The sequence below is a fragment of the Garra rufa genome, chromosome 20, assembly GCF_049309525.1.
Source record: "Garra rufa chromosome 20, GarRuf1.0, whole genome shotgun sequence".
NCBI classification, from domain to species: Eukaryota; Metazoa; Chordata; class Actinopteri; order Cypriniformes; family Cyprinidae; genus Garra; species Garra rufa.
In genome coordinates this window covers 10,294,776-10,313,579 of record NC_133380.1, presented here as the reverse complement: position 1 = coordinate 10,313,579, position 18,804 = coordinate 10,294,776, and the positions used below count along the sequence as shown (strand labels likewise).

General features: G+C 36.1%; 1 protein-coding gene across 2 annotated transcripts in view; it reads left to right on the top strand.

Moving 5' to 3' along the window:
* Positions 1-4,332: 4,332 nt before the first annotated feature.
* slc38a3a (solute carrier family 38 member 3a) overlaps positions 4,333-18,804 on the top strand; it is a 75,832-nt gene continuing 61,360 nt past the window's right edge. The window contains exon 1 of one of the 2 annotated variants that reach the window (XM_073825448.1): positions 4,333-4,502. The gene's annotated coding sequence lies outside the window, so the exon portion shown is untranslated. The remainder of the gene's footprint in view (positions 4,503-18,804) is intronic. The other variant, XM_073825449.1, reaches the window with a different exon arrangement.

The window sequence follows — 18,804 nt, the reverse complement described above, 5'->3', positions numbered from 1 at the left end:
AAACGGCATTTTTTCTTTGAATATTGTAATAAATAGACAGAATTTGAAATCTGAGACTTAGTTTCATCTCAAAAGTAACAAATTACAAAGCTTATTGCAATTTATTGGATGGGAGGAACATTACAATGTTCTGTTCATTAACTGAAAACAGCCTAGACTGAATTCTTGCGATTTTAAAATCGATATCGTTTCATAAAAATGAGAAAATGAAAGAGAGAATCTAAGTTTGAAATTGAAACGTCAAGTTTATTCATAACTGCGAACTATTCTCTTGAGGTAATGATGCACTGGCAAATTTCTCCATTTATGATACTAAAAATACAAAATGCTAATGACTTTTTTGTCTTTATGAACACAAGGCTAATTTAGCTCTGCTATGTAATATGAATTCATAATGTCTTAGTTTTAAGGCATGGTGCCAGAGGTCTCGATTAACATAAGCCCGAAGTTGTCACTGTCAGACATGATTAGTGTTTCACTATTGTTTGGTAGTAAAGCCTGCTTCTGTCCAAAGAAAAGCCACGTGGCAAGTGTTTTTCCATGACTACAGTATGAAAGAATGGTTTAGATTAAAATCTCTTCAATTTTATAACCCATAACCTGGTTATATGGCCACATAATTCTGATGGCTTCTCTTAAAATAACAAAATTAAACATGTTGGCTTCTTTTCATTGTTTAAAAAAACATGCAAGGGATTATGTAATCCTTCCAGCAAAATGTAATTAGAATCCTGTATTATGCTGTACACTAACAGTTTCCGAGAAATGTTTCTTCAGAAAACGTGTAAAAAAAATTCCCTCCCCCATCAGAATTTGGGGAGGGCTGTAAAAACTGACCTTGATTGAGTTTGATCGCTACGTCCAACAAGAGGAGTAGCACAACATGTTCAATGGAGTTAATTATCTGTGCTGGATTTTTTTTCCCCCTCCCTCGTTGTCTTCATTAGGGGTGCTGGGCCAAGCTGCATCAGTGACGTTACTGTACGTCCCCATTTTTTGTCGATGGTTGCATCATACAAAAAGAGTCATGCTGCTGGTTAACAGAAATGTGTAACGGACCTGAATTTACATGAGTAGTACATGTTGTGGGTGGGATATGCAGCCTACTTGTGTCTAAAGTAATTATCTCACCACGGCAGTGGCCTGCGCCTGTTGCGAAAATGAATCAAAGCAGGAGTAGCCTACAGTCAGAGAGAATTAGCAAAAGTGCTGTCACATTTAAACAACTGAAAAACATGAAAATGTAAGATCTAGTGCTTTTTTCATGTTTAAATTGTACCCTTTATTCATTTAAAACATTAAGATTCATTTTAATCTCACAGAAAAATGCTTTAGTTTCAAGTTTAACAAATAACGTCTTCTAAAAAGCAGGCTTTTATTACAAAATATATGTTTTTTAAAGATTTTTGGAGTATGTTTTATAGGAAAATACTGTTTTCGGTCTTTTAAACTTTAAAAAAATTAATGTTCGTTTCAGTGTCACTATTTTTTAGAATTATTTAGTCACAGTTTTTGAGTGAAAATTGTTTCCATGTAAATCCTACACCATTTTATTTTTTCATTGTAGCATGCTGCATTTACTATTTATGTCATATCTAAGTAAGAGCAGCGTGCTTTATGTTATTTTACTCAATATGAATTATTGTATCCAAGCTTTTGCGATTTTTTTACTATGTTCTTTGAGAAATTCCTTATTTATAAAAATTCAAGTGCTAAAAATCATCATATCATTATCAGTGTTATAGTTTACGCATTTGCTCTCATTTATAGATCCTCTATTGTACTAATTATAGCATATTTTCACCTTTTTTTTAAATACATGCATACAATTTTTATAGTGTATACTTCAATCATTAAATATACATACAATTGAGGTCAAAAGTTTACATACACCTTGCAGAATCTGCAAAATGTTGATTATTTTACCAAAATAAGAGGGACTTTTTTTTAGTACTGACCTGAATAAGATATTTCACATAAAAGATGTTTACATATAGTCCACAGGACAAAATAATAGTTGAATTTATAAATATGACCCCGTTCAAAAGTTTAAATACGCTTGATTCTTAATACTGTTTTTTTGTTTTGTTTAGTGATAGTTGTTCATGAGTCCCTTGTTTATCCTGAACAGTTAAACTGCCTGCTGTTCTTCAGAAAAATCCTTCAGGTCCCACAAATGCTTTGGTTTTTCAGCATATTTGTGTATTTGAACCCTTTCCAACAATAACTGTATGATTGTAAGATCCATCTTTTCACACTGAGGACAACTGAGGGACTCATATGTAACTACTATAGAAGGTTCAAATGCTCACTGATGCTTCAGAAGGAAAAACAATATATTAAGAGCCAGGAGTGTAAACTTTTGAACAGAATGAAGATGTATACATTTCTTATTTTGCCTAAATATCATATATATTTTTTTAATTTAGTAATGCCATTCAGAAGCTACAGAATACTTCACATGTTTCCCAGAAGACAAAATAAGTTAAATTGACGCTGATCTTCAAATTCAAAAAGTGAAGTATCTTCTGTAGCTTCTGAAGGGCAATACTAAATTTTAAAAATGTAGTATTCGCCCACATTTATCCTCCGTGAGAAAAGATGGATCTTGAAATCATACATTCATTGTTGGAAAGGGTTCAAATACACAAAAATGTGGAAAAAATGAAGAATTTGTAGGACCTGAAGGATTTTTCCGATTTTTTTCAGAAGAACAGTGGGCAGTTAAACTGTTCAGGAGAAACAAGGGACTCATGAAAGACTATCACTAAACAAAAAACAAAAAAACACAGCTTAGGATCATTCAAGTACAACAGTATTAAGAATCAAGAGCATGTAAACTTCTAAACAGGGTGATTTTTATAAATTCAACTATTATTTTCTCTTGTGAACTAACGTTTTTTCTTCTCTCTTATTTTGGTCAAAGAATTAACATTTTGCAGATTCTGCAAGGTGTATGTAAACATTTGACTTCAACTGTATTTCAATGTACACAGAAACAGTCCCCTCATACTTATAAAAGGCTAAATCTGAATTCTCATAATTCCTGGTAGTAAGGTTGTTAAGGATATGAGTATTTCGGTCTCCGACTGTGCGGAGGTACACAGTGGCCCCTTTAACTTTCCCCCAAAGGCTATCCGGAGATCCTCACTGCTGTGCTACATGCGTGGTATGGACGCAGCTGTACTGACGCACCTGGGACCAGTACAGCAGGGCACAGTGGTCGGGATATGCCTCTGCCTTTAAGATCTCGCTCCCCATAGCCACGGCACTGTGTGACATCCACGCTCAATATTAAACCGGTCTTTGAAGTCATCGAATTGTTGGGGATTTGTCGTTATTGTATATCCATGCTATGTGGCCACATGCCGGATATAAGACTTGTGTCTATTATTTCCATACGTTGAACACATGCTGTCACCCTTACCATAGTCCTTCTAAAACATGCACACATACAGAGTTAAATGCTGATTACCTCTCCAATAGCTTGCAGGCCTAATGCATTCCATAATGACCTGTATCTGAATCCAAATTAACCACAATTCTTCCTAATCAACAGAATGCACATGCTGTAGAAAATCTGAGCCAGAGGGGGGAAAGGCTGTTCTACATCACATCCAATTGATTAGGATGAATTTTGGAGAATTTTGTGGCAAACACATTCACAGATTTTTCATATACGTATATATATATATATATATATATATATATATATATATATATATATATATATTCAGTTGTCTGGAGATAGCAAAAATGTAATATGTAATATGTTACAGTTAATGTAAATATTAATCATTTAAAGTATATATAGCATAATTTTAGATATCTCCTTCTAGGTTCAAATACAATTAATATTTTCCTAAATCAGAGATATTATTATAAATGTATCAATGAATGAATTATTGAAAGTATCATGTGCAGGATAGATAGATAGATAGATAGATAGATAGATAGATAGATAGATAGATAGATAGATAGATAGATAGATAGATAGATAGATAGATAGCTCGTGCCTCGTTTCTCGCGTCCATCAACACTTCATCAGCTGCACAGCAAGTGAGCGGTCGACGGTTGCGTATGACTGAATTCTGACGTCGCCTCCATTAATACCTAGTCGACCAATCAAATGCAAGCGGGCGACGCGACGCGCCGCACGCTGAGCGCACAATAGCGCTTCCAGGCTTCAAGGGAGCGTTGCGTCCAGTGTGTGACGAAGATTCCATGGAATGATTTGATTGGCCGCGGCTCGGTCTAGACAATCGGAGGCGGGGAAACTGAAGAGTCGTTACAGCCCACTTTAAAAAACCCATCAAAACCGACTCACGGTCTCCAAGTCAATGAGAATAACGGCAGTAATTCATAGAGGACGGTCCTCACATCCCCATCTTCAAGTTTTGTGGTGTTACATGTTTTATCTGAGGTAAACTAACAGTTACGGGGGGAGCTTCTTCTGAAGGACGTTTCTCAGTTATTCATCACCATCAAAGAAAATCCGTCCGGTAAGACTGAACGTTTTTTAATATTGTAAGATTATAGATTTCATTTCATCTGTCAGGCGACACGTGTCGTAGTTTCATATATTTTTAGTCCGTTGTGACCCACATTTTACTCGTAGTCTTATAACAGTGACATTATTATTGCTCAAAGGACGTATGTAACGTTAAAACTGTTTCCCCTGTGACAAATTATGACATTAAATATGTATTTCTAAATATAATAATTTGTTACAGCATACATCCGATAATTCATTGTGTGGTTTATTTGAATATTAGTGTGTAAATACTTTCTGTCGCTTAGTAACAGCAGAAAGTTTCCTTCTGTAAATGTCTCAAATCCTGGTGCGGTGTCTACCCAGACAGCATTTTTGAGCATCCTAGGAGGGCTTGCAGATTTAAAAACTTGAATGCTTGAAGAGGAAGGTCTCTGCTATGCCCCAAAAGACTGAACGCGCCCATGATACCCAGAAATGCTGTCTAAGCCCAGTAGGGTTTGAGAGACACAGTCAATGACTTGATGAAATGCCAGTGTGCTGTAACTGTCAGCTTGTAAAAAAGAAGCAAAAGTCTCACTGAAAGGCTGATATTCTTGATCTTGAGGTTTGGTAAAAATTGTGTTATATATATCAGATCAGATATATAAAATTAGTGAAACTAATTCTGTATTTTTAATATTTAAAAGCAAAGTGTATTGTAACCAAAATGCAGAAAGCATTTTGTTTGTCATGTGACAACCATACAATCAGGGGGAAAACTGTGTGCCAAGGTCAGTAAATAGTTAAAAATCAGATATTTATTATTTTTATGGATTTTTTTATTTTATTTTAATAAAAATCAATAAATAGAAAATAAATCGAAAACTTTGATGTCCTGGGCAATATTATATAATATTGTATTATATTATATTGCATTATATTATATTATATATTATACTATATTATAATATATGATATTATTTTTAGTCGTTAGTAGATTAGTAAACTTTTCAGATTTTTCAAGTTTCTTAAAGAAGTCTCTTCTGCTTACCAAGCCATCAAGCTTACCAACAGTAAAATGTTAAAATATTTTTACTATTTAAAATATCGGTTTTCTATTTAATTATATTTTAAAATGTAATTTATTTCTGTGAACAAAGCTAATTTTTCAGCATCATTACTCCAGTCGTCATATGCTGATTTGCTGTTCAAGAAATATTTATTATTATTATTATTATTATCATCATCAATATTTAAAACATTGAGTAAATTTTTTCAGGATTCTTTTTTGAAAAAAAAAAAAATCAAAGATTAGCATTTATCTGAAATAAAAAAGCTTTTGTAACGTTATACACTATACCATTCAAAAGCTTGGAGTCAGTATAATATTTTTTTTTTTTGAAAGAAATTGTAGAAATTAATACTTTTATTTAGCAATGATGCTTTAAATTGATTGAAGTGATGATAAAGACATTTATAATGTTACAAAAGATTTCTATTTCAGATAAATGCTGTTTTTCGGAACTTTCTATTCATCAAAGAAACCTGAAAAAATGATACTCAGCTATTTTCAACATTATAATAATAATAGATGTTTCTTGAACAGCAAATCAGAATATTAGAATGATTTCTGAAGGATCATGTGACGTAATGATGCTAAAAATTGACAGGAATAAATTACATTTTAAAATATATTCAAATAGAAAACAGCTATTTTAAATAGTAAAAATATTTCTAAATTTTACTTTTGTTTGCTGTACTTTGGATCAAATAAATGCAGGCTTGGTGAGCCGAAGAGACTTCTTTAAAAACATAAAATATCTTACTATTCAAAAACTTTTGACTGGTAGTGTATTTTAAAAGTATTTATTTTCCTGAATAATACACTACTTTTTACACAGTTTTTAAAATCATTACATGACGATTTTAGATGTTTTGTGACACAAAAGTTACCTTTTTGAGAACTAGCTGCCTGTTGTAAGTTTATAATTTGTACATTCATACCTCACCTCTTTCTGTCATCAAGATTTTTTTCAGACTTCATGTTAATACTCATTACACTACAGTTTCACTGTGTAAATGGACAAGAGTTACTTGTGTTTCTATGTGCACCTGTGCCTTTGTGTAGTATCCTCCCAGAGCGTGTGTGTAGCAGATGCGACCCAGCAGAAGTGACCTAGGTGAAGATATCCAGTAACGTGTGTTCACTCTGTAGAGCATGTCAGGTGGTTGAGGTGGTATAGATTAAGGCACAGAAGGTGCTGTATTCGAACCGGTGATTAGCTGAGGAAGAGTGAAAGCACGATTTCCCTGTCTCTCTCTCCTTCTCTTCCATTTTCTTTAGGTCTGTGCAACCACAGGGGGCGTTAGACAGAGCATAATAATCACATCTTGCCTTCAAAAGAATTGATTTCTCTCTAATCCTGTCATTTTGAATCCACCCCGTCTTAGATGTCTTATGCTTGTTCTTCCCGTGTCCCAGTTTGTGACATTTCACAGATCAAGATAACAGGTGAATACATGAAATATGATTCTTACGTACACGTTGACCTACATTATTACTGTTTTTCTTATTGTATGTCCTTTGAAATATATAGAAATGCCATAGGAACAAGTCCATAGGACACTAATCAAGTTTAGAATTGTTTCAAAGGTGGTTCAATAGGAAATGCCTCAGCAAAGGTTATTTATTTTTATCCTAAAGGCATTTTGCGATGGCTGTTTTGTGTTTGATGTAGAATTCAATTTCACTGTGATGTGAAGTCACACATTAGAGGTGATTTACTAGGACAAGTGGTCAGATCTGAACCATGTTAGCCTTTGTAGATTAGTCTGATGTTTGTTTGTGATATTAGTACAGCTGGGTTTTAATTACTTTTGAATGAAAATGAAAAGCAAACATCATTAATTTGAGAGTTTGAATCCATTAAGAAGCATTTTCTTTCACAACTCAAGGTGACTTTGCTCTTCTTGGAGGAATAGTTTTCTCAAAAATGTAAATTTAGTCACTGTCAGGCCTTCTGAGATGTCGATGAGTTTGTTTCTTCATCAGAACAGATTTGGAGAAATTGAGCATTACATTTATTGCTCACCAATGAATCCTCTGCAGTGAATGGGTGCCGTCAGAATGAGAGTCCAGACAGCTAATAAAAATACACATTAATCACAAGTAATCCACACAATTCCAGGCCATCAATTAACATCTTGTAAAATGGAAATCTGTCATTTTTATCTAAGGTTGAAATATTTCATGAATAAAGTTGAAATGTTTCAAAAATAAAGTTGAAATTGTGAGAATAAAGTCTAAATATTTCATGAATAAAGTTAAAATATTTCAAGAATAAAGTTGAAATTACCAGAATAAAGTCAAAGTGTTTCGAAAATAAAGTTGAAATGATGAGAATAAAGTCAAAATATTTCATGAATAATGTCAAAATATTTTGAGAATAAAGTTGTAATATTTTGAGAATAAAGTCTAAATGTTTTGAGAATAAAGTTGAAATTATGAGAATAGTCAAAATTTTTCCAGAACAAAGTCTAAATGTTTTGAGAATAAAGTTGAAATTATGAGAATAACGTAAAATGTTTCCAGAATAAAGCTGAAATGTTTAGAGAATAAAGTTGAAATTATGAGAATAAAGTAAAATGTTTCCAGAATAAAGCTGAAATGTTTAGAGAATAAAGTTGAAATTACGAGAATTAAGTGGAAATTTGTAAAAAATATGTTTCAAATAAAATCTTCAAACTGCAATTATGAGAATAAAGTCGTAATATATTGAGAATTAAGTAAAAATAGTTCAAGAATAAAGTAAAAATGACAAGAATAAAGTCAAAATATTTCTTGAATAAAGCCAAAATATTTTAATAATATAGGCAAGATGTTACAAGAAAAAAGTCGAAATGTTTCAAAAATAATGTTGAAATTATGAGAATTCAGTTGAAATATTTCATGAATAAATTCAAAATATTTCGAGAATGAAGTCGAAACTTATGACAATAAAGATCAAATGTTTCCAGAAAAAAAGTCTAAATGTTTTAAGAATAAAATTGAATTTATGAAAATAAAGTCTAAATGTTTTGAGAATAATGTTGAAATTATAAGAATAAAGTCAAAATATTTCATGAATAAATTCAAAATATTTCGAGAATAAAGTCGAATCTTATGAAAATAAAGATCAAATGTTTCCAGAAAAAAAGCCTAAATGTTTTGAGAATAAGGTTGAATTTATGAAAATAAAGTCAAAATGTTTTGAGGATAAAGTCAAAATTATGAGAATAAAGTCGAAATATTTCATGAATAAATTAAAAATATTTTGAGAATAAAGTCGAAATTATGAGAATAAAGAACAAATGTTTCCAAAATAAAGACTAAATGTTTTGAGAAAGTTGAAATTGCGAGAATTAAGTTGATATGTTTTGACAATAAAGTCTAAATGTTCAGAGAATAAAATCAAAACCATAAGAATAATGTTGAAATTATGCAAATAATGTTGAAATGTTTCGAGAGAAAAAGTCTAAATGTTTCAGGAATTAAATCGTAGCAAAGTTATAATATTTAGAGAGTATAGCCTGCGCATTCAAATGGCCCAAATTCAGAGCACCGGGAGAAATTGCCAGGCCACCGCAATTTATTTGAATATATATGGGATTATTAGCAAAAATCATACAATGTGTTATAGTCCATGTGCATGGAAATAATATTTCAAGTCTCTGATTGCATTTATAAAGCCTATATAGTGTGCCAGTCATTTAGTAGTAGCAATAAGCTTTGTGCTTTTGGTACTTTTGATATAAAACAAAATCGCAGCTTTTAAAATCTGTCAGTTTTATAGTGAAATACGAACAATGTGTCTTGCAATAATGTGTTTTTTATGCTTTTTAATGTAGTGAGACAGATCGCTGTATTCATGTATATCAGTTGTTTTTACATTTACAATGAGACTGTCACATCCCCGGACTTTCATGTTGGTTTCTCCCATTCTCCCCCGCAGTTCAGTGTGTGTTTGGTTCCTCCTTCATTGTCTCCACATGGATGTGTAATCAGTCTGTGTATTTAAGGTGTGTGTTTTCCCCTGTACTCTTGTCGGTCTTTGATGTTATATGGATGTCTTACCCTGCTGTTCCTGTGTCTGCTTGTATTCCGTTGGATTTATTAAATATTTGTCTTTTACTACGTCGTTGTTCGTGTGTTCCCGCCTACATCGTGACAGAAAGACCGACCGAAACAGTTATTTTGCGTGTTCACCTCCGTTTTGTTTCCCGTTTGTTTTTTCCAGTCCTTTTTGTTTCTGTTGTGTTTCCCCATGGATTCCTTTTTACGTCCAGAGTTCATCCTGCTACGGCTGAAGCAGGGGGAATTACCGCTCGAGGGATACACGTTAATGTTCCAGCTCGTAGCTCAAACCACCAGCTACTCGGACGACGCGCTCTGTGCATTCTATGACGCAAGTCTCAATGCGTCATGCAGAGCGTCGTCGTCCGAGAACGGCCCTCGAGCGGACTTCGCCGCGTTTATGGAGTGGACACTGGCGAGAAACAAACCCTCGTTTCCCACCCGTTCCCAGGAGAATCTCGCCAGTGCCACTCCAGACCCAGAGCCCAGCCAGCCACCCCCGACCCGCGGATTGTGAGCCCATCAGAGACGGGAAGCCCGAGCCCGGAGCGACAGCAGTATGGAGTGCCGACGGGGCAAAACTGCTGATCAGGTGCGTGAGCTGACTATTACATCTGCGACGGTGGAGTGCTTTGTGGAGCAAGAGAGTGCGGTAGAGAGCCCCGCCCACTGCACTATCACTGAGGGTGAGCTGGAACAAGATTTTGGGGATGTAATTGACTGTGTCATGGAAATACCTATCTGCCTGGACTTCCCACCCACCCTCCCTCTTCTGCCTAGTCCTGAATCTCCGCTGGTTCCGCCCAGCCTTCCTGAATCCCCGTTGTCGACTGTCTGTCCCCTTGCTCACCCTCAGCCCACCATCTGTGCGGTGGGTTCGCCGCGGGTCTGCCAGTCTCCATCGGTGTCATGGCTGGAGGATCCCTCACCATCGCCTCCAGCCTCAGAGTCCTGGACTCCGCCTCGGCCCTCCGACCCTGCGGCTCCACCCCGGCTCTCTGCTCCCTCGTCTCCGCCGTCGCCCGTCGATCCACCAGCTCCACCGGGCACCATCGTCCCTCCGGCTCCGCCCTGGTCAGTCGTCGCCCCACCTTCGCCTCTGGACTCTACTCCTCCGGCTGTGCCTCGTCGCGCCGTCCCACCGGCTCTGTGGACCTCCTCCCTCCCGCGGGCACAGCCTCGGTCCTCTGTCGCTCCGGCTCCGCCGCGGATTCGTCAGCCCTTCCTCCACCATGGCTCCTCCCTCCCTCGGCTCCACCGTGGGAATACATCTTGGCTGCGTTCTGGGTCCCACCTGGCTCCTCCTGCTCCAGCCCATTCCTGTCACATCCTTGGCTCCTCCCTCCGTCACCACCCTGGACTCCATCTTGTGCCCTCCTCCCGGGAGTCCGTCCTCCGCCGAAACCCCCTCCTAAGACTGTTTGTTGTTTCCTGTTTGTCGGCGTGAGGACACGCCTTCCGGGAGGGGGAGGTAATGTCACATCCCCGGACTTTCATGTTGGTTTCTCCCATTCTCCCCCGCAGTTCAGTGTGTGTTTGGTTCCTCCTTCATTGTCTCCACCTGGATGTGTAATCAGTCTGTGTATTTAAGGTGTGTGTTTTCCCCTGTACTCTTGTCGGTCTTTGATGTTATATGGATGTCTTACCCTGCTGTTCCTGTGTCTGCTTGTATTCCGTTGGATTTATTAAATATTCGTCTTTTACTACGTCGTTGTTCGTGTGTTCCTGCCTACATTGTGACAGACATTTGTTTCATTGCATTGTTGATGCATTATTTGAAAAATATATCAGATAGTTGATCATTTATTGATGGACATAATTTTGGGCTTATCATTAATTTCAGATTTAGTAACTGCGTAAAAGCATTTATTAGCACGCTTCATGCGTGTTAAAATAAATGCATTTTGTATAACACAATAGAGCCAAAAAGAAAGAGCATGTTATTAAATACAGATACAGGGCAGCTGGTCTGTTATCTCTGGTTCTGTTGAAAGCACTTCACATCCCAAGCAGATTGTGAGTGTTGATGTGACAGCTCTCAGTAGGGTCAATTGTATGCTTGAAGTGGGCTGAAAACACAGACAGGACCTCTATTGCTGCACAATGTAAGACGTCTATTGTATGAAGCCCTACTTGTGGATACTTGTTTAGCTTCACAAATCATACAAACATTTATAGTAAGCCAGCCATGTGCGTCACTGAGGTTTTAAATTGATTTTTGTTAATTATTAAGTAGGGACGACCGGGGAGTGTTGTAACATGCAGTGAGTTGTAACACAATCTGTTTATTCAATTAGAAATGCGCTATCACATGTGACCAAGAAATAATAGTAATAGGAGAAGTTGTAAAAGGCATGCTGCATCAAATCTATATAACTATAGATACTAGAACTATATTCATATACTACATTCGTCATGTTGTTGTTACGGTCATGTGACCTTCCCTGCCATTCACAACTCCTCTCCCATGGCTTCATGGGATAGTGAAGTGCCCATCGAATGAGCACTCCAGAATCTTGGCCATAGTAGTAGGTCATCTGGTGGATTTTCCCCTACTATTTTTGTAATAAGTAATTTTTTTTTTTTACTTTTTTACATACTATTCTAAAACAAAATCTACAAATTAAGTACACAAGGTTTTAACAAAATCACCTGACACCATTTTACAGTTTATGAATACACTTGAAGTCATAATTTAACATACACCACCTTGCAGAATCTGCAAAATGTTAATTATTTTACCAAAATAAGAGGGAAATATTATTTTCTCTTGTGAACTATATGTAAATGTATTTCATGTGAAATGTCTTATTCAGGCCAGTACTAAATAAAAAAATAACATGCATTTTGTATGATCCCTCTTATTGTAAAATAATTAACATTTTGCAGATTCTGCAAGGTGTATGTAAACTTTTGACTTCAACTGTATTTCAAACAAAACCTCCCTGATCTCATTACGAAAACATACCTCTTTGAACTGGTGTATTTTGCGTAATGGTTTAGTTTGCTTGAATTTAGTTAATCACAGCAGGCCGCAAAATCGTTTAAAACTGTATCATGATTGAGCTGTTTGTTTTGGCAAAGCTCTTGTCTGTGTCATATCATGTGTCCTTGACTAAATTCCATCTTTGGCAGTTATGTTGCAGCATTTCTTGCGAACTGGCCACTGAGGTTGTAGATCTGTATCGACATTGTAGTGTTGGCAGAGCACCATTGTCGCCCAACATTCAAATTTAGCCAGGGCAGTTTTTCTGGAGTCTAGCAGTCTGGCTGACTGAACGATTGTTAATGCATTCATACTAAGTGCATGATTCAGATTCCACAGGAAAACTAGATCCAGTTCCTTTTTTTGATCTAGTGAATTTGAATCATCTGATCTTGTTTGAACCAGCTGCTATATGGGTAGTTTTGGCAGTAAGTCACATGTACAGTAATGATTTTGGACACTGGACACAACAGAGATGTTTTAAAGAGGTAGTTTTCCCTAAAAAATGAAGTTTCTGTCATTGTTTACTCACCATCATTCTAAATCTGTGGAAAATAAAGGAAACTAAGAGTAAATGATGAGAGAATAGTATTGTAGTAGTACAATACTACTACATGTTTATTGTTTTCTTATAGTTTTTACTTTTTAGCAAGTAAAAGGCCTTTTTAATATACACTACCAGTCAAAAGTGTTTGAACAGTAAGATTTTTAATGTTTCTTAAAGTCTTTTCTGCTCACTAAGCCTGTATTTATTTGATCCAAAGTACAGCAAACATTTTGATACGTTTGACTGTTAGTGTAATTCTAAAAAATGCTTCTCTTCATGTCATGATTCATGTGTCTTTGCTCTGAATATTTTACTGAATTTCATAAAGTAAACGTAAGAATAACTTTTATTTTGTTAATAATATTTCAAGAGGAACACTTACTGGATTTAATCAATTTATGCTTAGCTTATTTGATTATCTATATATCATTTAAAAAAAGATCATATTAAAATGTGAGTATCAAATATGATACATCATTTGAAGAACGTTTATTTGTATTACATTGCATTATGTGTTTAATCATAAAACAAAGCATTTAAATATCATCTTACATATTATTAGGAGATATAGAGGAACAACTTATAATTAAAGCTGCAAGCAGCGATGAACGGGCCCTCGCACACGGGCTCACCGCCGACCGGTGGCTTTTGGAACACAGCTAATGGTGGGCAGTATGCTTTTAATCCAGAAAAAATAGGAAAAATTATGTCAAAGTCACTTAAATGTGCCAAATTTCCTGCTGCCAGCTGGTGGCGCTATGCCTATAACTGATTATTGGCATGTAGATGTGTTCAGGCTGGCACTTTCATCAAACATATGAAGTTTGGTGCAGATTGACCTTGGTATGTTTGAGTTAGTGAAAGATATGATATATCCTGCTCCCAACAGGTGGCGCTATGATAATATCTGAATATTGGCCTTTAGGTGTCTTCAGGCCAGGACTCTTACAAAACCTGTGAAGTTTGAGGCAGATCGGACATTTTATGGCTGAGTTATAACAACTTCTATGTCCATGGCGAAACATCAAACTTTGTGACGCCGCCACGGACACGCCCTTTAACGAAAACTCAAGATCTTCACAATTTAACATCTCTAAGGCCTCTAGATCAGACTGAGCAAATATAAAGTTGATATCATTAAATCTCTAGGAGGAGTTTGCTACAAGTCATTTCCTGTAACCAACAGGTGGCGCTGTGATTATAATTGAATATTGGCCTTCAGATTTGTTCAGGCCAGGACTCTTATCGAATATGTGAAGTTTGAGGCAAATCGGACATTTTATGGCTGAGTTATAACAAGTTTTATATCCATGGCGAGACCTCGAAATTTGTCAGGCCGCCACGGACACGCCCTTCAACGAAAACTCAAGATCTTCGCAATTAAACATCACTAAAGCCTTTATATTAGACTGACCGATTTTGGTGTTGATCTGTATAAATCTCTAGGAGGAGTTTGTTGCAGAGTACAGCATGACACTTCCTGTTGCCAGCAGGTGGCGCTATGACTATAACTGAATATGGACATATAGATGTCATCAGGTCAGGAGTGTTATCACACATGTGAAGTTTGGGGCAGATCGGACATTTTATGCCTGAGTTATAACAACTTTCTTTTTCATGGCGAAGCATCGAAATTTGCCAGGCCGCCACGGACACGCCCTCCGATGAAAACTCTAGATCTTCGCAATTTAACGTCACAAAGGGCTTTAGATTAGACTCAGCAAATTTGGCGTTGATCCGAATAAATCTCTAGGAGGAGTTCGTTCAAGTATGACGCCTGAAAATGGCAAAAATGACACAAAATTTGCTGAGAAAATAAAAAATAACCGACTTCCTGTTGGGTGTCAAATTTTGCTCCAAGAGGCTTTTTTGTAGGTGTTGGTGTGTTACATGTGTGTACCGATTTTCGTGCATGTACGTGAATCACAACTGAAAGCGCACACCGCGGAACGTGTAAAGGTGGCGCTATCGAGCCATTTTGCCACACCCATCTCTAAACCCCATATCAGACGTACATTTTCGCCAGGTTTGATGTGTGTGCAAAGTTTCATGAGTTTTCGGGTATGTTTAGGCCCTCAAAAATGCGATTCATTCCGGAGAAGAAGAATAATAATTAAAGCTGCAAGCAGCGATGACCGGGCCCTCGCCGTCTGTGCAGTCGCCATCCCGATAGCATCAGGAAAACGGTGCCCAGTAGGCAAATGCATTCACAGTAACCCTTTGGACTAACCCTAACCGTCTCTCCTCCTCTCTGACTCTTTCTCTTACCACCCATCCCCCCTCCTTACACTCAGCCACACAAACACACACATAGAGTGCAGAGCAGAATGAGATCAGATATGTTTTTTTATTTTTATTTTTAATTCGTGGAGTTTTGTATAATTATGAAATGAACTGTGCTTGATAAGAATGAATAGTTATTTGTATGAAATTTTTTTTAAACAGTTAGGATGCTGCACTTTAAATATATAATAAATCATTGAAAATGGAACATGAAATTCTAAGCACGCTATCTGCCTCAAAAACACAGGAAACAAATATTTGAATGTATTTTTTATTTTTATTTATTTGCCATGGCAACAGCATTTGATGCATCAGGGACGCCTTTACAGACTCGGCCATGTTTTTACATTATTCTGATGAAGTTTGAATAAAATCGAGTACAAATATATTGTCCGTTGTTAGTTCGTGTTTGTTAGTTCATTAACCATTGTTAACAAAAGAGACCCTATTTTAAATAGTTACCAACATGTTTTATGATCTACAACCATGTTTAAATATTATTTTAATGATCTATAAGCATCTGTGAAATAATTATAAACAAATATATTAAAAATAAATACATATTAACTTAGTTGATGTATTTGTTTCTCATTCTAATTAAGTGAACTGAGAAGCATAGTGTCATACTTATAAGATTTTTTATTCTATCAGTGAGATTGTATATATGTATATAAATCATATAATTTTTCCTTAAAAGATTAAAAAAAGATTTTAATGCTCTTTAAGCACCTATACAAAATAATTATGTAAAAGTACACTGACAGTACAGTATATATCAACTGATTCTATGGATTATTTTCATTCTTATACACTGAGAATGAGCTAAATAGCATTATAATTCAAACGATTCCTTATCTTATGAGGACCTCTAGTGTTCATCCCTGGTACTAGAGCTTTAATCTGACAAATTTATATGACACTTTTAATGTTTTTGGGGCCTCTGAGCATGATAACATTTTGAAACTACACGTATTTCCAAGGAATTTCTTGTTCTTTATATGTAAAAAGTTTTGATGAGTTAGAATAATGCAATTTAAAGATATATGGAAATAACTCTTCATCTTTTTTACTGTTATTTCATAAATCACCACATCAACACCGTTCAAGATATCCTAAATCTGCTCGCAATTTAGCATCTTCAGTATCTTGGCATCATGTTGACAAAGTTTGGTGTGAACTGTCTGATTCTGCTATGAGTGATATGAATTTATTCACAGCTATATTTTTCCAAAAATCCACATTCAAATCAAAATAGCCGACTTCCTGTTGGTCGTAGCTAATGGGTGTAAATTTTTTGCAAAAAAAATCTGGTGATCAAAAATGATTAGGCTGTAGTTAAGAACTGTTAGTTTTATGGACAGTTAGAATGCTTTGTATATGCAAACAAGGGCTTTATGATGGGCCTGATTTGAATTTAGAAAAATGTTTTATTTCTTAAACATGTTTGAAGTTCTTAATAGATTTCACTGTTGCACATTTAGTCTTTTTTATTTTTTTACAGTAATGTGCATTTTGCAGTTTGTTTACATGGTGTACACTGGATGCACATATTTATGACTTCTTGTTACAGTATTCATTTAAAATAAAAGTTGTTTAAAATAAACAACTGTGTGCACCCTATTATTAATGTAGATGTGTATTTCAGTAATACACTTAAGTAGGGGAGTTTTAAGTTACCAGCATTTGTATCAAAATATGGATCCCATGTCTGCAAAACTAACATTTTAAATGAAATATTGATAGCTAATCGATATCGAATTGAATCGAATCGAAACCATAAAAATAAGAATCGAATCGAATTGCTAAATTGGTCACAATACCCAGCCCTAATTCACATCCTAATGAATAAACCACCAAGAGTTTAAATATTCCCTTCTATCTCCTCCTATCTGACTCTCTCTTTCCACCCATCCCCCCTCCCCACTCTCACCCTAACACTCAACAAACACACACCCACTTACCACGCACACACATAAGTGCAGAGCAGAGAGGGATCAGATTTGTTTTTTAATTTTCATTAATTCATAGATCTTTGTATAATTATGAAATGAACGGTGTCTGATCAGAATGACTAGTAGTCTGTATGAAAAAAAGTTTCAAAGACTTTGGATGCTGCACTTTAAAGATATAATAAAATTACGGCTATCTTTTTTTACTCCGATTTCAATCAATCACCACATCAACACCGTTCAAGATATCCTAAATCTGCTCGCAATTTAGCATCTTCAGAATGTTGGCATCATGTCAAAAAAGTTTGGTGTGAATTGGTTGGTTTTCCCGAGAGAAGTATATAAAATTCCACAGCCTGATTTTTCCAAATATCCACATTCAAATCAAAATAGCTGACTTCCTGTCGATCGTAGCTAATGGGTGTAAATTAGAAATGTTTCTGGCTTGATGAGATCAATATATGTACAGAGTTTGGTGACTGTAGGACAAACTAAACCCCCAACTTTTGTCAAAAGGTGGCGCTATGGAGCGCCTGCTCCACGCCCATTTATGGGCTTTTATCAGTGTCTAAATATCATTAATACAGATGTGTGTGTGAAGTTTTATGAAATTCTGAGTATTTTAAGTGGCTCCAAAACACAAAAAGCTAAAGTTAAAGTTTGACACGTTGCCATGGCAACATGATAAAAGTTATCGATAATGCAATTCACAGATTCTCATTGGCCGTGTTTCAACATTATTGAGATGAAGTTTGAAGCAAATTGAGTAAAATTAAGAGGTTGATTTAAAAGCATTTAGAAAACGTTGCGCTTTGTGCTGCCAGTTGGTGGCGCTATAACTTTGACTCCTAATAGTCACATCTCTGTGATCGGCATCATAAGATGAACAAACTGCTGAAGTTTGGTCAAAATCAAACAAAGTGTGTTAAAGTTATTAGACACTTCCTGTTTCTCATTTCTCGCCATAACTTTGTCGCCCCGCCACGGCCAAACCGTTCGAGATATCAAAAATCCCCTGGCAATTTTGCGTCCCCAATGTCTTGAGATAATGCTGACCGAGTTTGGTGGCCATCGGTGGAAAGGTCTAGGAGGAGTATTTCAAATTCCATTGCATGTGCTTTTTAGACATCCCTGAATAGCTGACTTCCTGTTTGGTGAAGCACGGACTGTGAGCACGGAAGTTGTTCGGCCCGATGAGGTCTATATGTGTATGAATTTTGGTGACTGTAGATCAATTGGTGTGCGCTCCAGAGTCCCTCAAAAGTCGCAATTTTTAACGCTGTGCCACGCCCCCCCCAGGTGACCCCCCCCATGTCAAAGTCTGTCCGGCCCTGATGGCCGCAGGTTCCAATGTGTGTGCAAATTTTCAAGAGTTTTCGTGTATGTTAAGGGCCCCGAAATCCCCCAAAACATTGAAAAAAAAAAAAATAATAATAATCCTTAGAAAAACAA